The 14,068-nt window shown below is 43.8% G+C and overlaps 1 long non-coding RNA gene across 1 annotated transcript; it reads right to left on the reverse strand.

Annotated features, from left to right (window-relative positions):
- Positions 1-1,735: 1,735 nt before the first annotated feature.
- On the reverse strand, positions 1,736-12,163 carry LOC108310923. Its single transcript, XR_001827979.2, has 2 exons — positions 12,054-12,163; positions 1,736-2,047 (listed from the first exon to the last, which is right to left on the reverse strand). It is a non-coding gene; the product is annotated as an uncharacterized LOC108310923 (long non-coding RNA).
- Between the last annotated feature and the right edge of the window lie 1,905 nt (positions 12,164-14,068).

The following is a 14,068-nucleotide window of genomic DNA, read 5'->3' on the forward strand; positions in this document are numbered from 1 at the left end:
TCTTCTTCTCGTAAGTACACCAATCATACTGGATTAGGGATCACCCTAATGACCTCTTGATTACCTCTTTCAAAGCCCTATCTCCATATATAGTCACATTCTTTTTTTTTTTTTTTTTTTGAGATGGAGTCTTGCTCTGTCACCCAGGCTAGAGTGCAGTGGCACAATCTTGGCTCACTGCAGCCTCCACCTCCTGGGTTCAAGCCCTTCTCCTACCTCAGTCTCCCAAGTAGCCGGGATTACAGGTGCATACCACCACGTCCAGCTAATTTTTGTATTTTCAGTAGAGACAGGTTTCACCATGTTGGTCAGGCTAGTCTTGAACTCCTGATCTCAGATGATCTGACAGCCTCGGCCTCCCAAAGTGCTGGGATTACAGGTGTGAACCACCGCCCTGGTCATATACAGTCACATTTGGAAGTGCTAGGGATTAGGGCTTCAACATATGAATTTGCGAGACACACAGTTCAGCCCATAACACTAAGCAATTCTTTTCTTAGAAATTTTGTTATAAAGGAAAGCAAAGGATTGAAGTGGAACTAGAGGGGAATGGGAAGACAGGGAGGTTTTGTCTTTTCTTGGGGTTTTTACTATGGGAGGAATAACAACTACTGGTATTGCTGGTGAGAATGGTATGGCAGAGAAGCTGAAACTGGCTGCAGGAGAGAGGGGTGATCATGGTAGCAAAGGCTGAGTACCTGAGAAGGGATGAGATCAAGAGGTATCCAATGACTTACTCAGGTCACATAACCTGTGAGTGATGGGGCTGGCACTTGACCTCAGGAATCCTCACTCTGAGACTCTCCATTGCAATCAAGCTGCATATCAATTCCTGTCTTCGAGAGCAGCAATAACCATAACAATTTCCCAGGATGTAAAGGAGGAAATGCATTCACATATCAAATTACAGCTGTCCTGGCTACCTACATACTACGTACTCAAGGCTTGAAGAGGAGGAAAGAGGACAGTGGGTTCTTGGAAGGGGAAGAGGACAAACAGATAAGACTCCATTTGCCTGATTCACAACTAAAACACCCTCAGGAAGTCCAGTTCCAAAGTTGAATATTTTGAATCCCTGACTCAGCATTGGCCTATTTTTGTTGTTGTTGTTGTTGTTGTTTTTTCTTTGTTTTTTTAGAGACAGAGTCTTGCTCTGTCTCCTAGGCTGGAGTGCAGTGGCACATTCATGGCTCACTGCAGCCTCAACCTCTTGAGTTCAAGTGATCCTCCCACCTCAGCCTCCTGAGTAGTTGGGGCTATGGTTACCTACCACCACACCAGGCTATTAATTTTATTATTTTTATTTTTTGTAGAGATGAGATCTCACTATGTTGCCCAGGCTGGTCTCGAATTCCTGGGCTCAAGTGATCCTCTTGCCTTGACCTCCCAAACAGCTGAGATTATAGGCATGAGCCACCATGCCTAGCCTGACCTATTTGTATGAACTGACCTTGGCTTTGGGTCCCCACCAGTTTCAGATGTTTACATCTCATCAGCTTTTCATATGCAGATTATATTCCCAGCACTAGTGATTTTGCTTCTACAAACTCTCTTATCACAGCACTTGCATGTCAGTGTCCAGATGTTAAACAGATCAATCAATGAGTAAACCTTGGCTTCACATTTTGTGCAGACAAACTTAACCGACACATATACAAACAAAGTCTCTTAGCTACTGCACAGCCTCTGTGTCACCAGATCTTTGCCTAAAAATACTTCCTTCTTTTTTTTGGTAGCAGCTTTATAGAGATAAAATTCACATGCTGTATAATTCATCCATTGAAGATATGCAAATCATTGGTTTTTAGTGTTTTCATACAGCTGCCAACATTTCCTTCTTGATACTGTGGTTTTCACCTGAATAGACAGGTAAAACTCCCAAGCTCAGTACTACTTTGCTATTTTCATCATGGCAATTTCCAAACCTGTAAAGGTTATCTGAAGGCAAATGTAGATATGACTGGGACTTCCCTGGTGCCTCGTTAGCAGCTGATGACTTGTCTAAGTTCACCCGGTGGAAACTGCTCCATGTCTGTTATATGGGTAGCTGTTGTAGAACGAATGAACAAGGAATTGAGTGAGCAGTTTTAATACAGTACGGGATGGACGCCTTGGTTGGTGCACAGACAATGGCATCTCAGTATTTTTATTCCAGATGGCAGAACACTAAATCCCTTTCATTTGTTTCACATCTTCTTACCAGCCTTTCTGCTAAATGCTCCAATTCATTATCCTCCAAAGTGTTTGTTTCGAAACCATGTATGTCTATGTCCTTCTTCCGCTCATGGAAACCACCTGTAGCAGCAACCACTGGAGCTGCTGCAAACATTTGTTTTTGATAACAATGTATTCTGAACGCCTGTGGTTTCCATTTCTATTTTTGTCCCTGACTGTTGTAGCTTTTCGAACAAACCCTTCATACCTTTTACCGGTAGCTTTGCTTTTCCCAGGCGTTTGCACTCTGTCCAACGTGTCAGCTACATAAACTGTGACATGACTATTGCAAGATTCTATCATTATTACCCAAGAAAATGTCTTGTGAGTGACCAAAACTCTAAAAGGCCAGCACATAGACATTTTTGGCCTTATATTAATTATATGCAATCATCTCTGAACACAAAAACAGTGTCAAGAGACTATCACTCTTTTGGAATTTTGACTAACAATACAGAGAAACAAAATAAACTACTCAGTCCCAGTTAGAAAAATTTTTCTCTTATTCATCAGTGTTCTCCACGGACACACAAAATTCACCACGACACTCTCTCACATTTCATTTTTGTTTTTGAACTCTAAGCCTACCTCATATAAAACTTCTCCTTCTTCCTTAGTACCACCCAACCTTTCATTCATTCAATAAGAACTTTTACCATTTTAAAATCAATACAAGTATCTAATGACTTACAGTTTTTGACATGTTTTCATCTACATCATTTAAACTGGTCCTTACAACAATTCAGAGAATGAAGTCACAGCCACCATTATTACTCCCATTTTATAGACGAGAAACTAAGGTCGCCTGGCTAGCTAGTAACAAAACTTGTACCAAGAAATTGATGATTTGAATTCTAGTCCAGGATTTTTTCCTATCATAATACTGGCCTTCATATTTGGCTATGATTCTCCAATGTCAGCTGCATTAAAATCCCCTGGAGGGCTTGTTATATCACAGGTTGCCAGGTCCTGTCCCCAGCACTTCTGATTCAGTAGGTCTGGGGTAAGGTCCAATAATTTTCTTATTCACACCCGCACTTCTCCACTTTCTCCCTTGCCTTCACCTTCTCAGCTTCCCTTGCAGCTAGGGGTGGCCATGTGACATAGTTATGGCCAATGAGATGTCAGCAGAAGTTTTCTAAGACAACTGTGCTTTCCTGATGAAAAGGGACAGAGTTGGTTCTTCACCCTTTCTATTTATTCCTGCCCAGAACAGGTATACAATGCTTAGAGGCACAGCAGCCACCTTATATCCAGCACATTAAAATGGACAGGATAGAAAGGCAGGAAGAGACTGGGGTCTCTGATGGTCCTAGGTTCCTTACCTTCAGAGTAATTTTTTTTTTTGAGACAGAGCCTTGTTCTGTAGCCTAGGCTAGAGTGCAGTGGCAAGATCTTGGCTCACTGCAATCTCTGCTTCCTGGGTTCAAGCAATTCTTGTACCTCAGCCTCCCAAGTAGTTGGGATTACTGGCATGTGCCACCATGCCTGACAAACTTTGGTATTTTTAGTAGAGATGGGGTTTTGCCCTGTTGGCCAGGCTGGTCTTGAACTGGCCTCAAGTGATTCATCTGCCTTGACCTCCCAAAGTGCTGGGATCACAGGCATGAACCACTGTGGGCAGACTTTTTTTTTTTTTTTTTTTTGAGACAGTATCTCAATTTGTTGACCAGGCTTAAGTGCAGTGGTGCAATCATAGCTCACTGCAGCCTCCAACTCCTAGACTCAAGTGATCCTCCCACCTTGGCCTCCCAAAGTGCTGATATTACAGCATTGGCCACAGCACCTGGCCTCCAAACTCCTTTTTTGGAGATGGAGTCTCGCTGTGTTGCCCAGGCTGGAGTAGAGTGGCATGATCTTGGCTCATTGCAACCTCTGCTTCCCAGGTTGAAGTGATTCTCCTGCCTCAGCCTTCTAAGTAGCTGGGATTACAGGCACCCACCACCACACCCATCTAATTTTTATATTTTTAGTAGAGACAGGGTTTTGCCAAGTTGGCCAGGCTGGTCTCAAACTCCTGATCTCAAGTGATCACCTGCCTTGGCCTCTGAAAGTACTGGGATTACAGGTGTTAGCCACTGCGCCTGGCCCAAACTCCTTTTCATGTGAGAAAAAAAGAATCTCTATTAAATCATTGCAGTCAGGCTCTCAGTTACTTGCAGCCAAAAGCATGTCTTACTGATACAGAGAAAAAGGCTAGAAAAAGAACAGTACATGACAGTGTGGAGACTGCATGAAAAGTGGCATTTAATAAGCATTTTTGAGAACTTATTCTGTAGCTGACATTGTGCTAAGTGAATGAAGCAGGGGTCCTGCCCCCAAGGTGCTCATAGTCAAGATGGAAAGACCGCCACGTAAATGTATAAAGAATACACTGTGAGGGCACGGATGTATAAAAATGCTATGGAAACCCAGAAAAGGAACCCTACCTAAGGAGGTCAGGGAACGATCCCAGGAGATAATACATGAAGAAGGACTTGAAGGATGAATACAGTTATGTCAGGAAGCAAAGAGAAAAAATCTTTCTGTGCTTGTGTCCCTTCTTTCTTCTACCCTTGGGGGCCAGAGGTTGGCTCATCTAGAGGCGGGTTGGAACAAGGGCTGTAGCCACACGTCTAACTAGGTAATAGAGGATTCCAAAACCCAAGCTGCTTGCCGAGCCAACTTCAGGAAACTCAAAGTCCAAAGAACCAGGTAGGAAATGATGAAGGTTGGCAAATAACCCTGACAGCAGGTCTAGGGAGCCAGAAGTCTGGGCCTGAAAGACATGAGCCAGAGAGCAGAGGGCATTTAGGCAGAACAGGGGGGTAGCCGGGGAAGACCGGTAGAGGCCTACTTCTCAAGCAGGTCAGAATCTCAGTGCACAAGCTCAGCAGGTCAATAAATACCCCATTTCATTATCTTATCATTCAACTTCATTTTCACAGTCAGCCCTCATCCTGTTAGGGCCGTGGGAAAGTCATGTTAGTCCTTCCTGGGGATTCCCCCTGCATGCAAGGCTATGCTGAAATTCTGTTGCCTCAGTTAGTCTGCAGGGCCCTTCAGTCCCTGGTGCTACTATTTCTGTGACATAGGAACCCTGGCTGTAGGACCCTATATTTGTCTGTTTTGCATTGCTATGAAGAAATACCTGGACAGGGCACAGTGGCTCATGCCTGCAATCCCAGCACTTTGGGAGGTTTAGGTGGGAGGACCCCTTGAGCCTAGGAGTTTGAGACCAGCCTGGGCAACACAGGGAGACCTCATCTCTACAAAAAAATTTAAAAGTTAGCTGGGCATGGTGACACATGCCTGTAGTGCCAGCTACCTGGGAATTTAGGAGGTTGCGGCAGGAGGATCCTTTGAGACCAAGAGGTTGAGACTGCAGTGAGCCATGATGATGCCACTGCACTCCAGCCTGGGCAACAGAGAGAGACTCTGCCTCAAAAAAAAAAAAAAAAAAAAAAAAAAGAGAATACCCGTGACTGGGTAATTTATAAATAAAAAAAGGTTTATTTGGCTTTCAGTTCTGCAGGTTGTATGAGAAGCATGGCACCAACATCTGCTTCTGGTGAGGGCTCAGGATGCTTTTGCCCATGGTTGAAGACAAAGGGGGAGCAAGCATGTTACATGGTAAGAGAGGGAGCAAGAGAGTGAGAAGGAAGGGCTAGCCTCCTTTAAACAACCAAATTTCATGTGCACTAATAGAGCGAGAACTCACTCATCGCCAAGGGGATGGCACGAAGCCATTCATGAATGATCTGCCCTGCGACCCAATATCTCCCACTAAGTCCCACCTCCAGCACTGGTGGGGAAGTCATATTTTAACGTGAGATTTGGAGGAGACAAATTTCCAAGCTATATCACACTCCATCTCCCTGATGTACCATGGGAATTTCCACCCAGTGCCTGATATATCCAGAAAGCATGGCACAGTTCCCTGTCACTCATGGGCACCAGAAATATCTCCTTTCTCTTCTCAGGCCCAGCATCTCTTCCTGGTGTGGGGGATATCCCTCCCTCTAGGTCTGTTTCCATCAGAGACCCTTGCCTCAAGCTCTGTTCACCTCAGTGAGCTTAGGGCTTGGGAAATACAAGCCAGGAAGGGAAGAGTCTGCAGTCAACTCCGTGATCACCCTGCCCAGTCTGCCCTGAGACTAGGAACAGATTCTTTTAGAATGGGGAGAGGAAACGGGGGAACCACAGGGAGAAAAACAAATTAAACTTTTAAACAATTACTGGGCTACATTCATATTGAAGGCGATGGTATAATTAAAGGACCAGGTGCAGTACACACATATTCCAATAGGTGCAAAGATAGTCAGGAAAGGGCTTGATCTGTCTGGAGAATGGTGAGTCCCTGGGGAATGAAGAGGAAGAGCCTGGGGTGGGGTAGAGGCAGGACAGGGCCTTGATGGGACATCCTTGGATGACTGTTTGTGGAATTTGGATTTTATTCTAAAGGCCACAGAAGTCAGGAAAGGTCAGTAAGCTATGACATGATCTTGTTTTTATTTTTAAGGGAACAACCTTGGTAGAAGGGTGGGAGATAAGTTGTAAAGAGCCTACGGCAATAGGAATAAGCCAGACAAGGGCTAATAAGAGTTTAAACCAGGAGTTGCAATGGAGATAGGAAAGCAAGGTCACAGCTCTAGGATAAACTCCACAGAATTGGTTGACTTGCCATGAGGGAATGATGGCAAGTGACAGAGAGAAGCTGAAGAAAATTCCAAGATCTCTATTGTGGAAGACTTGGTAGTTAGTAAAGTCACTTACCTGAAGGTGAGAACTCAGAAGACTGGGAATATGAACAGGGATGGGGACAGGTGATGGGGGAGGAGAGAACTAAATGGATTTAGCACTGGTTATATGCCAGCACTGTTTTACAGATATTTTTTGTCATAAAACCCTTATGAAGTCATATTTTTATGCTCATTTCAGAAATAAGAAAACGAAGGCTCAGAGATCATGTCTGCTCACCCACGGTTACTCTGAAAGTGAGTCAGGATCAGAAACTATAGCCAGCTGGTTTCATAGTCCATAAACCATGCTTTGCTCCCTAGTATGCTTCTAAGTACCATCTAGTTTGGGACATATAGGAGTCACTCGAGACTCTGAGTCTGGAGCTTGGGAGATACTGATGAGGTACAGGCATCAGTTTGGAAGTCCTTATAAAGGAGATCATTCTTGAATTATGGGAGCAGATGAGATCACCTGGGGAGAGCATGTGGGGAAAAAAGAGACAGACAGACCCTGGGGACTTCACATGTAAGGCTTATATCAGTAAGGTTTATGTTAAACAATTATACATGTAACAGAAAAGGCAGCTTATGCCTGTAACCCCAGCACTTTGGGAGGCTGAGGCAGGAGGATCATTTGAGCCCAGAAGTTCGAGACCAGCCTGAGCTACATGATGAATCTCATCTCTATACAAAGTCAAAAAATTAGCCAGGTGTGGTAGCACATGCCTGTGGTCCCAGCTACTTGGGAGGCTGAGATTGGAGAATCACTTGAGCCTAGTCGGGTGAGGCTACAAGTGAGCTGTGGCTGTGCCGCTGCACTCTAGCCTGGGCGACAGAGTGAGATCCTGTCTCTAAATAAATAAATAAATAAATAAATAACAGAAAAGGCAATGAATAAGATTAGGATTGGTTTCTTCTCATCACAAAGTTCAGCGGTGAGGCTTTCAGGGTCAGACTCTTGGCTTCATTAGACACTCAGCCTCTCTTTTTCTTCTACCATACTTAGTGTGTGTGGTCCATCCTCAAATTTGCTTTAGTTTCACAAAATGGTTACTATAGGTCCCACCATCCTATTTCAGGCAGCAGGAAAGAGGAAGAGGCCAAAGGAAAAAGGTGTCTGCCAGCCAAGTCTTTAAGGAAGTCTTTCCAGGAGACTCACTACATAACTTCTGCTTACATTGGCCAGAACTTAGAATTATTTTCAAGGGAGGCTGGAAATGCAGTTCTTAGCTAGGCCCCTTACTGCACCAACAAAATCAGGTTCCCTTGGTAAGGAATGAAAGGAATGGAAACTGGGTAGACCATTGTAATATCTGCCATAAGGGGGTGGGCAGAGGAAATAAAAAGAATGTGGAGAGAGAAAAAGGAGTGAGAATGATGCCATACAACATGTAATCATTAGGATGCTTTTAGTTACAAGTTATTGAAAACTGAGCCCAAACTACCTTAAACTTTGATCAAGTAGCCAAAAAAATTTATAAGTAGGGCAGATGTGTTTGTTGGGGCTCTGGCTTTGCAACTTTGCTATTTTCTTGGATATGCCCCTCTGTGTTGGCCTTGTATCCAGGCTGACCTCACAAACTATTATGGAGTGGCTGAAGCAGTTCCAGGACTCACACCATGATGCATACCACATTGCCCACAGCAAGACACACCATCTTCCTAGAAGAAGTCCTGAAATTCATTTATTCATTCCAAAATATTTCTGAGTACCTACTGTGTGCCAGTTCTTTTCCTAGGTGCCAGAGATAATGACAAACAGAGATCCTTTAGCCATCTATTGTTGCATTATCCTGAAACTCAGAGCTTAAAACAACAATTATTTATTATTTTACAGCTTCTGTGAGTCAGGAAACTGGGCAGGGCTTATTGGGTGCCTCTGGCTTCGGATGTCTCATAAGGCTGCAATCAAAATGTCGGCTGGGGCCAGGCGTGGTGGCTCACGTCTGTAATACCAGCACTTTGAGAGGCTGAGATGGATGGATCACTTGAGGTCAGGAGTTTGAGACCAGCCTGGCCAACATGGTGAAACCCTGTCTCTACTAAAAATATAAAAATCGGCTTGGAATGGTGGCATGTGCCTGTAGTCCCAGCTACTTGGGAGGCTGAGGCAGGAGAATTGCTTGAACCTGGGTGGCAGAGGTTGCAGTGAGCCAAGACTGCATCATTGTACTCCAGCCTGGGCAAAAGAGTAAAACTCTGTCTCAAAAAAAAAAAAAAAAAAAAAACCTTAAAAAAAAAAAAAAAAAAAAAAAAAAAAAAAGATGTCAGCTGGGGCAATAGTCATCTTAAGGCCACCCAGGGAAGGATTGAGAATCACTTGAGCCCAGCTCAACCCCAGCTCACTCACATGGTAGCTGGCAGGCCCCAGGTACTTGCTGGCTACTGGCCAGAGTTGTCGGCTCATTGCAATATGGACATCTCTATTGGGCTGGGAGTTGGGGGTGGGAAGGAACAGACAGAAATCAGTCTTTTTATAAAACATTCTCAGAAATGACATCCCATTACTTTTGCCATATTTATTTTGAATTACTTCCAATAAGTCCAGGCCATGCTGAAGGGGAGGGGATTACATAAGGGCATGAATACCAGGAAGTTCAGATCATGGGGAACCACTTTGAGGCTGCTTACCACAATATTCTAGTCAGTGGAGACAGGCAATAAACAAACATATATCATATGTTGGGTGATAAGTCCTAGGAAGAAAATCAACACAGAGTAAGTAACGGCCTTTATTATGAAATGTCATTTGAGTAAAACCTGGCACACAGGGGACAGCAAGCCATGTGGGCATCTGCAGAACAGCATTCCAGCCAGAGGGAAGAGCAGGTGCAAGCTTCCTGAGGCAGGAGCATGCTTGGTGTCTTTCAGGAATCACACAACCAAGGTGGCTGGAGCTGAGTGAGCAAGGGAGGAGACCAAGTCAGAGAGGTGGGTTGGGATCACTTAGAGAAGATGGTAGAGACTTTCCTGGAGGGTTCTGCACAGGGGTGTGATGTTGTGATCTGCTTTGCTTTTAAAAATCTATGGACGGTACAAAGGCCAAGAGTAGAAGCAGATAAACCAGTTGGGATTCTACTGCAGTGGCCCAGGGGAGAGATAGGGAAATCTTGGATTGAGTCATATTGATGCAAGTGGGGAGAAGTGACTGGGTTCTAGATATATTTGATAAGATTTGCTGATAGACTGACTTAGGGTGGGACAGAGGGAGGGGTCAAAGATGACTCCAAGCCTTTCAGAATGAGAATCTCTAAGATCAGGATGCCCTTTGCTCAGGTGGGGAGGACGAGCCTGAGACAGTAAATAAAGATTTTGACTTTAGTTTTATGACCATGTTAAGTCTGGGACACCTGTTAGATAGCCAAGTGGAGATGTTGTGGAAGAAGATGGAGTCTTTAGTTCAGAGGAGAGATGGAGGCTGGCAATAGAAACTGGAGAGGCATCAGCATCAAGTTGCCATTTAAAGACAGAGGACTAGATGAGATGAATCACCTAGGGAATAAGTATTAATGGGGGATGAGCCCTGGAGCATTTGGAACCTTTGGATATAAGAGGATGAGGAGGATCTGGCAAAGGGAACTGAGAAAGAAAAACCAATGACAAAGGAGAGATGATTCTGGGGAGAAAACCAGTACGGTTTACCTAGGAGAGCAAGATGAGAGGTGCTCTTGCCTTTCAGATGCCTCCAAAGGTCAAGTGGTGCCACTGGACTTGAAAAGTAGCAGAAGGTCATGGATTACTTTAGAGAGAGCAGCTTACAAAGTCATAGGTTCAGCAGCTGGACAATACTAGACTTGGAAGGGAAATTAGCTGGGCATTGTGGTGCATGTCTGTAACACCAGCTACTTGAGAGGCTGAGGCAGGAAGATCACTTGAGCCTGGGAATTCAAGGCTGCAGTGAGCTATAATCATGCCACTGCACTCCAGCCTGGGTGACAGAGCAAGATCCTGTCTCTAAAAAAAATAAAATAAAATAATCACAAGGGAAAACACTGTTAAGAAAAATTAGAAAATATCGATATCAATAACCAAACATTATAATTAAAACCCAGAACACAGAAAGAGGTAAATTGTTTTCAGTAAATATAATGAGGCTTAGGGTCTTTACAATGGGAAAAAAAAAACCATGCAAATTGATAAGAAAAGTACTAAGACTCTACCAGGAAATCGACAAAGGACATGAACAGACAGGAGGAAATACAACTAGTAAACAAAGATAAAGAAAACTGTTTGGCACCATTAGCAAGGAAAGAAATACAGATTAAAACCATAAGATGACGTGTTTTCAACTATAAAATGAGCAAAGAGCTATTAATATTATTTAACTCAGAAATTCCAGGTCAGGGAATCCTAAGAAACTAAGCCAAAATGCAAATGAAAAAGCTAGTCACAATTCTATTTATAATAGTTAATAACAGAAAAAATAGCAAGGCATGGTGGCTCTCAACTGTAATCACAGTGGCTCAGCAGGCTGAGGCAGGAGGATCTTTTGAATCCAGAAGTTTGAGATTATAGTGAGCTATGATCTTGCCTTGCATTTCAGCCTGGGTGACATGTTCCCATCTTGAAAAAATTGAAAAATAACATAAAATAATCAAAATGCTGAACACCAGCAGAATGGCTTAGAAAAGTATGGCACATTCATACAATGGAATATTAAGCAACACATACACATATAAAAAATGCTTGGGAAGAATTTATGGTAACATAGGAAAATGCCTATATTAATTTTTTTAAAAAGCAGGATTATAAATTGTATATACCATATCTTCTCACCTATGGGAAAATATTTCTTCTTCTTCTTTTTTTAAACGGAAGCTCGCTCTATCACAAGGCTGGAGTGCACTGCCATGATCTTGGTTCACTGCAACCTCCGACTCCCTGGTTCAAGCTATTCTCCTGCCTCACCCTCCGCGTAGCTGGGATTACAGGCACCCACCACTGCACCCAGCTAATTTTTGTATTTTTAGTAGAGACGGGGTTTCACCCTATTTGCCAGGATGATCTCCATCTCTTGACCTCGTGATCTACTCACCTCCGCCTCCCAAAGTGCTGGGATTACAGGCGTGAGCCACCGTGCCTGGCCAGGAAAATGTTTCTAGGAAAAGGGAAACTCACCAAAATGTTCCCTCAGCATGACACAGGAAGACTGGCTACCAATCTTTCTCGCAGCACACCTTTGTCTCAAACTCCTGGCCTCAAGCCATCCTCCCATCATGGTCTCTCAAAGTGCTAGGGTTACAGACATGAGTCAGCACAACTTTGCTGAATTCTGTGCTAGCTTCTCTGTGCCAAGTCCTGGAAGCACAAAGATAATTCAGAAAGTCCTTCCCTTGAGGAGCTTGCATCTATGATCTGAAAACTATTCTGTGGGAGTAAACAATCAAGTCTCAAAAGCTATAAGCATAATTGGAATCCAAGAATAACACAGCAAAAACGAACACAGATGCAAGGTAAATGACCGCACAGCTGAGCCTTCAGTGATGCTGCCCACAGGCAATAAGGAATTTTGGAGTGAACTTAGCTGAGTTCTTAGAGACCCTAGTGCTACAGTAAAGATGGCCTTGACTCTAAAGGAATCAAAGTCCAGGTGAAGCTAATAGAATTGGTAGAATGAAGCTGATACTCCCAAACAATATTTGTTGCTTGACTTCCTGCTATAAGTGGTTTGGTGTAAGAGTGCCTCTCTGACCAGCCTCTGCTCAGCCTCTGCTCAGACCCACCAGAGTGACTCCGGATAGATCATTGGGCTTCTTCCATCTTAGGTTACTTCTTGAGCCCCATTCTTTGGCAAAGACTAGCTTGGAGATTCCTGCTGCACTGTCAGGATTGGGCCAGTGGGATTGCCTCTATTATCAGGTAGAGATGACAGAATGACACCTTGTATTTCTAGACTCTTTTATGTATATTTCACATATTTTATAAATTCTGTGCCAGGCGTGGTGGCTCACACCTTACTCCCAGCACTTTGGGAAGCTGAGGCGGTTGGCTCACCTGAGGTCAGGAGTTCGAGACCAGCCTGGCCAACGTGGTGAAACTCTGTCTCTCCTAAAAATGGAAAAATTAGCAGGGTGTCACGGCGGGCACCTGTAATCCCAGCTACTTGGGAGGCTGAGGCAGGTCAGTCACATGAACCCAGGAGGCAGAGGTTGCAGTGAGCTGAGATTGTGCCATTGCACTCTAGCCTGAGCAGGCAACAAGAGTGAAAAAAAACCCTTCATCTCAAAAAAAAAAAAAAAATTCTGACTCGCCTGCACATTGAAGAATGATGTAGTTGGTAGCTGGAAATCAACCAGCTGTATTTTAAATTTTTCTGGCAGTGCTGCCTCCATCTTGCTTGCTTAACCTATCAAACTGTAGTTATCTGACAAACACTAAATCAGAAAAACAAGGATTCTGATAGTGTCAGAGAGAAAGCTCTCTTAGAAAGCTACTTTCAGAAAAGTCTAAGCAGGCTATTCTTTAAGTGTTTTAGTCAATGGTATAGCAAGGCAGATTTAGAGAGCAAAGAATAGATACAATGTGATTTTTTTCTTTTTCGTTTTTTGAGATGGAGTCTCGTCCATCTTGCAGGCTGGAGTAGAGTGGCTTGATCTTGGCTCACTGCAACCTCTGCCTCCTGGGTTCAAGCAATTCTCCTGCCTCAGCCTGCCAAGTAGCTGGGATTACAGGCATGCACCAGCACGCATGGCTAATTTTTGTATTTTTAGTAGAGACAGGGGTTTCGCACGTTAGCCAGGCTAGTCTCAAACTCCTCACCTCAGGTGATCCACCCACCTCGGTCTCCCAAAGTGCTGAGATTACAGGCATGAGCCACCATGCCTGGCCACGATGTGATCTTTAAAGTATATCAAAGAAGTCACCCTAAAGGAAAATGAGTTTTTGATCATAAAATTAAGTATAATTAAAAAAATCAGTTCTCCTATAATCCCAGCACTTTTGGAGGACAAGGTGGAAGAACTGTGTGAGCTCAGGAGTTTAGGACCAGCCCGGGCAACGTAGCAAGACACTCTCTACTAAAACTTAAAAAAAAAAAAAGAAAGAAAGAAAAAGAGGATCATTTGGGCATAGTGGTGCATGTCTGTAGTGCCAGCTACTCGGGAGACTGAGGTGGGAAGATTGCTTAAGCACAG

This window comes from Cebus imitator, unplaced genomic scaffold (genome assembly GCF_001604975.1).
Source record: "Cebus imitator isolate Cc_AM_T3 unplaced genomic scaffold, Cebus_imitator-1.0 Scaffold109, whole genome shotgun sequence".
Taxonomy (NCBI): Eukaryota; Metazoa; Chordata; class Mammalia; order Primates; family Cebidae; genus Cebus; species Cebus imitator.